The sequence below is a fragment of the Ammospiza nelsoni genome, chromosome 6, assembly GCF_027579445.1.
Source record: "Ammospiza nelsoni isolate bAmmNel1 chromosome 6, bAmmNel1.pri, whole genome shotgun sequence".
NCBI classification, from domain to species: domain Eukaryota; kingdom Metazoa; phylum Chordata; class Aves; order Passeriformes; family Passerellidae; genus Ammospiza; species Ammospiza nelsoni.
In genome coordinates this window covers 18,219,016-18,225,420 of record NC_080638.1, presented here as the reverse complement: position 1 = coordinate 18,225,420, position 6,405 = coordinate 18,219,016, and positions in this window count along the sequence as shown.

The following is a 6,405-nucleotide window of genomic DNA, read 5'->3' as shown; positions in this document are numbered from 1 at the left end:
TCTCACACAGATGCACTTAAGGCAACTCGAGTGCCAAGTGCCTCTGCCTTCTTGTGTGCCTGTGACTGCTGGTTCCCAAGAGCCTTGGATGGGGAAGATGCACAGGCCTTCCCAAAGCTCTCATCCTGCAGCACAGGCAAAACCTTTGCTTGTGGAGGGGCAGCTGGGGAGCGCCCCTGCCCAGGGGGAGAGTGGGGATTGTTGCTGTGTGTTGAGGCTGTGAGATCCACGCTGCCACAGCCAGGATTTTAGGAGTGATCATGTACCAGGGAGCTATGGGAGCCTCCCAGTTTGTTTCTGAGGTGCCTTTGCCTCAGATACCCCTCTTTGAGCCCTGCCTGCCTGGCTGTAAATATAGAAACATAAGCCCTGGAGGTTTTTTTCTCCAAACATGTCCCTCCCATCTTAGCATCATCTGTGCTATTCCTCCAGCTGCTCCTATACATGGCATGACCTTTTCCCCCCGCCTTCCCTTGCTTCCCCCTCCATCTCACCCCTTCCCCGCCCATCCCTGCTCCCTTCCCTGGCCAGCACAGGAAGCCTGGGGCCAATCAGCCCTCCCAGGCGATCAAATGTCACTATAAGTTGCGAGCTGCATCACCTTGGGACGCTCGCAGATCCCAGCCTGCCCATCCCCTCCGACAGGAGCTTGGTGCTTCTCTCCGCTCCTCCCAGGTAAGTGGGGTCCCTGGCAAGGAGGGCAACACCACAGAAGGGATAAACCTTGGTTTGAATGGAGGAGCACCAGGGGAAGGTTGGGTTCCTCAGGATCCTAAGGAAAAGGCACTTGTAGCTTTAGTTGGGCATCTCACAAGTCTCATGTCACCCACAGAGGTTTGGGTGCTTTGGCGTCTCAGGGATTAGTAGTGGGAGAATAGATCCTTCCAAACCAAGATTTGGGACTGGAGATTGTTATCTCTGGGGCACTCAGGGGAAGTTTCCTCAAGCAGCAGGAAGAAAGTGCTGACCTTCCCTGCTCTGTCACCCAGAGAAATGGATGGCTGAGGCAGGAGGTATGAAGGGCAGACCACCAGGGAGCTTCTGGTGGATGGAGAGGGCTGTAGGTCTAGAGGGAGATCTAGGGAAAAAAATGTGGCCATGGAAAAACTGTCCCCTCCCACAGGAATTGAGAAAATTGAGTTTTGCATGGTCAGGCTAGCAAAGTGAAGGAGCTTGAAGTCATGAACATGGAGAATATGCCATCACCACTCTGAATTTAACCCCGTCCTCCTGCCCTTCTGCACACACAGGGAATTTCTCTTGCAATTTTCTCATTTCCTGTGAGAGTGGAAAGTTTTCCATAAGCATATTTATATTTCTTAGATCAGCTTCTTGCTGTCAGGTGGTGGGTATCCTATGGGGCAGGAGGGGCACCAGCACAGGTGACTCTGGGGGCAGCAATTTGGGTGGGAGCTGTGTCACTGATGGGGGGAGCTCCAGTGGGGCTGTAGGTGACTGCCAGGGCAGGCAGCCACCCCTCAGGGGGACAAGACTCAGGGAGGTGGTGGGTCCCCAAGAGATGCTCAAGAGGCACCTGGCTGAGTGCTTTAGGGCTTACAGTGGCAGTGCCTGGTGGGTGGTTGGACTGGATGATCTTGTTGGTCTCTTCCTACCTTGGTGATTCTAAGACCAAGGAAAGGCAGGGGATGTGAGCTGAGCACAGTCATTGGCTTTTTGTTCTCTGTCTTGGCTTTGTTATCCCTAGAAAACCCCTTGCAGGGATCGGACAGCTCATGCTACCCTGCAGATTAGGATAAAGAGCACATTTTGGGACAGGGAGTTGGGATTTTGCTATGACCCTCCAGCAGTGCTGGAGTCCTGCTACTCAGTTTCAGCATTAGAGAGAAGTATATGCATATGTTTATGTACTTATTAGATATCATATCAAAAGAGATAGGTATTGTATATAATATATGTATGTATATTAAGAAATCCCTGCAGTGGGTTGGCAGTGGCTCCTGCTGGGCAGAGTGGCTGTGTGGTGCTTGGTGGATCATAGCCCATCCTTGCCCCAGAGCTGTCCCTGCCAGGCCCCATTGCCCATGCATGGCCACTTCTGTGCTGCCCCCTTTCCATGCGGCTCTTGCCACCTTGCCTACCTTGTATGGCCTGCCTTGGGAGGGGATGATTGATGGGTGGGTTATTTCCAGGGATGGCCTGGAGGTGCAAGGCAGCCCATTCCCCCTCCCGGGTGCATTCTCAGCTGCTAAGAGGCTTCTTGGGTGGTGCTGGCTCTGCTCTTTCAGCTGAGGCCAGGAGCATTCGGGGCCAAAAGGGACATGGTATTCCTGCCCACCTGAGGCTAAGGGTTGGTGTATTTGTCCTTCCAGTGACCTGCCTGGCTTGGGCAAAATGCAGAATAACCTTTGCTTTCACCTTTTAGGGGTGGGAGCAGGCAGGAAGTTTTCTGTCTGGTGAAACTTTCCCATGTGTTTTGATTTCCTTCCAAAGGGTGGGCAGCATTAACTAATTGATTTTATTACATCCTTAAACCTCCGTCAAGACCAGAATCCATTTTTCTGCCACTATACAAACAAAGCCCAATTATTGCCTGAAGGTGCTAACAGCCTTAATCCTGGGCTGCATTTGCTGTGTGTAAAGTAATTTCCACCAAAGGCTAATCCCGAGCCAGCTGGAGACTTTCCATTGCCTTCGGGCAAACTTAATCCTAACTGCAAAAACTGCCGCTCTTAACAGATTGCTTTCTTTATTGCCTTTTGGATGTAAATATAGTCCAATTTCCCTGGCTGCTTTGATGACTATGTGGATAGTGCTGGGCACCAAAGAGCCTTTCTAGTCTTTGGTGGCTGTAGCTATGCCAGTCTGCATTTTGCCCCTGGCTTTAAGGGACCAGATGGCTTTTGAATGCCATGAAGTGGACAGACACCTTTCTCTTCTTGAAGCTAAACCTTTTTATCTTTCCAGCCAGGGCAGTGGCAGTCAGGTGCTGCCTTAAACGCTGGCTTCTCTTGACAGAGGGACCAAACCTGGCTGGATGTTTGGCCCTTGCAAGGCTGAAATCAGTGATCCTCCCCTGGATTTTTTGTCCCCCCTGTCCTCGCCTATGGGGTTCCTGTATCTGGCTCATCTTTGTACAGAGTCTGCCAATGCACTTGTTATTAATTCATTTTATCTGGGGCCAAGAAATCCCCTCAGGGTTGGGGTCTTATGGTGTTAGGGATGCTGGCATTCTCACTCTGCTTTTATAGCACACGGACAGATGCCATGCAAAATCCCATTCGCATTTGCAGCGCTTGGATTAACAAATATGGAAGGGGGCAGGGGAACAGCCAGTGTGACAACTCTCAGCAAGATGTCCTTAGAGCTAAATTGGAGACGAGATGAGCTCATTCCAATAACTGCTAATGGAAAGCCTGATTGCAAAGGCTCCCATTGACTTCAATTGCCTTGGAAAGAACAGCCTGCACTGCGCTACATGCCCTGCGCTGAGCAGACACTCTCTGTCTGCACACAGAGGGTTCTCCAGCTGATTTCTTCACCATTTAGTGGTATTACTCTTCTTACTAGAATGAGAGAGGACTTCAGCCCACAGCCTTTTAAAAGTCCTCTTAATTTTTTTTTTTAATCCTCCACCTTGGGAAGAAGGAAAGCTTCATTTATAAAGGCTTAATCCATGGGAGGATTGGCCATTGCCCTGAGTCTTTACAGAACGTGTCTTTTGGAGGAAGCCAACAGCTGGGCATTAGGCAGGTTCCCTCTGCAGGCTTTTGCCTGGAGAAGCTCTGCTGTCCTGTTGCTTAAACCAACATGCTGTCAAGCATTATTACTAATAGCTTGAATAATTCTTGAAGGCTGAAATGAGACTGCTAACATGCTAGCCACTGAGGAGGTAGCAAGTGCAAGTCTTCATCCTGAAATCTAGACTGAAAAGACCAGGGGAGAGAGACCAGCAGTGTTGTAGCATTCAAATAATTAACAGTAGTGTAAATTGAGCAGAAAAGACTTTTAAAAGCTGAAATTCCTCCCAAACACAAAATTCCCCCTGTTCCCTCTGCCTGGTGGAACTAGAGTCCTCAGAGTCATCCTTGGGATGGCTGTTGCAACCAAGGAGAGGGCAACCACAGCTATGAAATTAAAAGCAGCCTGGGACCAAGAGACCACTGAGCCCAAATCTCATGTGCCCTGCCAGTAGATTACCCCTCCCATCCAGCACCTCAGGTCAGGTCATAACACAGACCCTGCTAGCACTACTTCCAGGGCAATGCTGAATTTCTGAAAAAGAATAAATGAGGAGCCAGAAGAAAAAATCTTGGCTGTTTATCTCTCCTTGCAACATGGGGGTTTTAAATCCTGTTGATGTTAACGTATGGTGCCCAAGGTCATTGCTGGGGAATGGAGAGAATCCCTTATAGGGCAGGGTTGGAGCCTGTGGGATTACTGCCTTCCTCTGAAATAGAAAGCTGCTGAGCTGCAGTTGTTCCTTTTGAACCTAAGTCAGCCCACCTGCTCCTTCAAGACATCTCTCATATATCAGCTGAATAATGAAGTCATGAAAGTTGGGGTTTGGGCCAGCAAGGAGAAGCCTGGCTTTCTAATTTAAGATCTGCTGTGGATTTGGAGAAAGTTTTGGGGGCCTTTCCTCATCTTCTCCCCTGGCCTCAGGGCAGCTGATGCTGTTAGGAAAGTCAATGATGCATTGCATAGAATGGTTATATCAATGTGAGCTGCCTAACTAGGCATGTGGCTGGTTTTCATCTTAAACTAATCATCAAATTATGTTCACTCACTCATCAGTTGTATAAACCAGACACATTTTTGGGTGCTGACAAATAAGTACTTATCTCTAGGTTTATTGGTAGTTTCAGTTATTTTTGTAACTGACTGAGGCTTTGGAGGTGGCACCTTCCCACCTGTGGTCGCACAAAAGAAGGGAAAATTCCTCTGATCTTGCTGGAGTGATGGAAATGTCAGATGGGTGCAGGAGGACGCCCTGGCCTTGCCTGTCTCCCTGAGCTCTGGGGGTTCTGTAATTCAGATATGGGACAAGGCAGCCCCTGGGTCTGCCTGTGGGAAGCAGCTGAATTGATGGGATTTATCTTTCCAGATGATCTTTTTCTCTCCCCCTCCCTTTGTCCTCCGACATGGGTGGCAAAGGTTTGTACTTCTCCCAAAATGTCAGTGTTGGTGGGGAGCTGGTTGGTGTGTGGGAAAGCAGGTGCTTGGCTTTTTTTGTCCTCAAATGTCAATCCATCTGCTTCTGCCTCGGTATTTTTTATGAGGTGCACTCACTAATAACACTGTTTTTCTTCTTTTTCTTGTTTGTTTTCCTTTTCTTCTCTTTCCTCTAGAAACTAATTGCCAACATGTCTGATACCGAGGAAGTGTAAGTAGAGAGAAAGTTGTCTGTGTGTTTATCTGCTCAGCTTGGCCCCACGCAGCAGAGCCAGGGCATCCCTGTGCTCTGTGCTCAGCCTGAAGCCCCCTGAGGCTGTGGGGAAGGAGCATGTTGACTCAGAGCATCCAAGACCCCTCCCTGTCCAGCACAGGGCATCCCTCAAACACCTCCACCCTGCTCAGCCTGCCCTCTGTGGCTGTGGGGCTGCACCTGGAGGAGGGGGAGTCAAACCCACACTGCAGCGGTCTCTGCCTTGCTTTAACAAATCCAGAGTAGAATGACCCAACCCAATGGGATCATTTGACATTTTGGCATCAGTAGTACAGAGGGGAGATTTAGGGCAGTCATGGGATCAGAGGAATCATGGACAGACCTGCAGACAACAGAATTTCAGCAACATTGCTTCAGTGTATGGTTTAAAGCTTGACATCAGTACAGACGGGATAAATACTTACCTCATTTCAATGTCCTTTTTTTCCTCTCTCACAGGGAACAAGGAGAGGGTAAGTCTTAAACCTGCCTGTAATTGCTTCTGTGCAAGCCTGCAACATTTGCTGGCTGTGTCAGCTGGAACGGTTGGACAAATCTGAAGCTTCTTTTTGTGCTCCTGTCTGTCTGTCTGTCACCAGCTTCTGGGGTTTCTACAGTACCTGTAGCACCCTGGCCGTGTCCGTGCTGCGGGCCGCCCGTGGGGTTTCAGCCCCAAATTGATGCCCTGGTGGGAGGGGACGCTGCTAGTTTTTGTAAGGGCACTGCCACCTGCTGGCAATTTGTTTTGAAGCTTCTGTACGTGTAATATATTCTGGTTTTAGAACGTAAATGCCCACAATGTTTACGAGCAACATACATAGACACTTTTCTTATATTCAGAGGCCCTCTCTGCTACCTTTTCCCTTCTAATGCACGTTTAGCCTTGAGTTTCCATTGCCCAAGGAAAAATCCAATACTTTATTATCTTCTTCCCCTTTTCAGAGCTACTCTTTTTTATTTTCAAAGTCATTTAATCTTGTTATTTGACTTGCTGGTTTGCAAGTGGCCTCTCAGAAACC